Source organism: Gossypium hirsutum, chromosome D10, assembly GCF_007990345.1.
Source record: "Gossypium hirsutum isolate 1008001.06 chromosome D10, Gossypium_hirsutum_v2.1, whole genome shotgun sequence".
Taxonomy (NCBI): domain Eukaryota; kingdom Viridiplantae; phylum Streptophyta; class Magnoliopsida; order Malvales; family Malvaceae; genus Gossypium; species Gossypium hirsutum.
Genome location: NC_053446.1, coordinates 33706440 through 33708719, shown reverse-complemented (window position 1 = coordinate 33708719; position 2280 = coordinate 33706440). Strand labels below are relative to the sequence as shown.

The 2280-nt window shown below is 33.6% G+C and overlaps 1 long non-coding RNA gene across 1 annotated transcript; it reads left to right on the top strand.

The window, feature by feature from the left end:
• Positions 1 to 254: 254 nt before the first annotated feature.
• On the top strand, positions 255 to 903 carry LOC107916143 (uncharacterized). Its single transcript, XR_001689399.2, has 2 exons — positions 255 to 358; positions 652 to 903. It is a non-coding gene; the product is annotated as an uncharacterized lncRNA (long non-coding RNA).
• The last annotated feature ends 1377 nt before the right edge of the window (positions 904 to 2280 follow it).

Here is a 2280-nt window from a genome sequence, read left to right as displayed (position 1 = left end):
AAATAAAAAAATAAAAAGGATTGATTTAAAAAACATGCGAAAGAGAAAGGGCTGTTTGCGCAATTTACCCAAGCGCTACAAAACACGTGGATCCTTCCCCGGGTCGGGTCACCGCGCGGGTTATTGAAGCTGAATGGCCAATACGACACCGTTTTAAAGCCACTGAAATAGGCCCTAAACGGTGTCATTTTACGTTCCTCATAAAAGTCATTAAAACCCTAAATTAGAAACCTATATCAGTTTGTTAACAAACAAACATCAGCCCCCTAATACCTTTTTGCGCTGCTTCAACATCGGAGCCCTCAACCGTCCAGTTTCGATCAGAACCAATGAGGGATTCGACGGCAAGCTTAACTAGGTATGGATTCTATCCCTCTTTCTCTTGTATTTACACTCTTCTTCACCGAAAAGAGATTAAAACAGATGCGAAAACGGAAAAGAAATAAAAAAAAAGTAATAAGGGAACACGATAAAAATCACCTCTTCAATTTTTTGCTTTTTTTTTGTATTCAGTATGCGTGTAAAAAAATACAAAGGCTCTCTGGCCAATTTTTATAGCCGGATTTTTCAAAAACAAAAGCAAAAGTAATAAAAAAATAAAAAATGCCTTATTTGCTCTCTTTGCTGCGCTGTTTTTTGTCCCATTTGTAGGTGTACGGAGGTGGTGAACGTATATGGAAGTGCACGTGAGGACAGAGGCTAGGCACGCATGGAAGAGGGTCCTGCGTGTGCGGTTAGTGATGGTTGAAGGTTTGCTGCAGGTTGCTAGGGTTTCGGGGGGTTCTTTCAGATTGGGCTAGTTGGGCTTAGGTTAGGTTTGGGTCTTGGTTATTTGGGTTTGGTTGTAATTTTGGGTTTCTTTTAACTGTTTAATGTAAATGGACTTTTAATTTTTTGTTTTCATATTGGTTTTATTTATTTATAGTGTTTACTGGGCCGAGCAATAATTGGGCCATTACAACATGTTTTGAGAAACATTTGCTTCTGAAAAAAAATCATGGAGGTTCAAGTCAAAATGCCAACATATAAATCCTTTTAAGTTGTCCTGAAGTTCACTCCATATTGTTTTTGATACATGCACAGATGATGTGAAATTTATTAAATTCCATTCATTAAAGTTGTCAATTTTCAAGTTTGAAAAATCAATCAAATTGCGACGACTTTTTGGATGAGATCCAGAAATTTTTGGGTTTATAAATATCATAGAATTCGAGGATCTATCTCTTAGATCCGAAACGCACTTTGAATCACTCAATTTTGAGTTTGGAAGCCCAAGTTATGACTATTTTAGTGAAGATTGCGCGAGCAAAATTTCTAGATGGGATTATTACGAAAATTACGAGTTTCGAGCTTTTAATTTGAGTGTAATTCATATTGGGTTAGATTTTTAGGCTTAATTTTTTATTATATATGATTTCAATATTGTATTTGTTAGGTTTTATTATTTTATTATTTAATTATTCTGAATTTTGAATATTGTTTAAGTATTTTAAGCTGTTTAGGAGTTTTATGTTTCTTAGTCAAACAATAAAGTTTAGTTTAAAATTACTTCTTATTTAGATTAATTAGAGTTTCAGTATATTTTAGAGTTTTATTTGGATGCACTTAGCTAGCCTATATAAAGGCTTTTTCATTGTTCATTAGGGACATGATTGTTTTCATTAATAAAGTTTTCAACTCTAGGAATTAGTTTGTTTGTTTAAGATTTCTTTCTTATGATTTTTAGAAATAGTTTTCTTCTCAATTTTCTTCAAGGAGTTGTGAGAATTCATTCTTCATCCTTCAATTTCCCTAGGATGATTTCTTGGAAGGTTGATTAGAGTCATTAATTGAGTTTGTGGGGATTTATATCTCAAAAGGTTCAATTGGACACTTATCAACTAATCATCACATCCATCGATTTATTCGATCCATCTTTCACTTTTAAATTTCGTCTATTTATTTATTTATTATTTTAAATATTTATTTTTAGTTCTTAAATTTCTTCTTTTAGTTTTTTGTTTTCTTTAATTTCTAAATTCGTTTATTTCTTCTTTCAGGTTAGATCAAAACCTTTCCGTCTTGAGTCAAACAACTTGAATACGATCTTGATATGCTAATAAAGAATAAGTGGAGGAAGCGGATGCAAAATAACCCGCTTACTGCAATTGATCCACCACGTGATAATTCGCTATTCTACGATTTGCACTTACAAGACTTACCACCACCACCACCACAATTGCCAATAGTGCCATTGATGGCACGGGATGAACCAACACTCAAAGACTATGTGCTATCGAA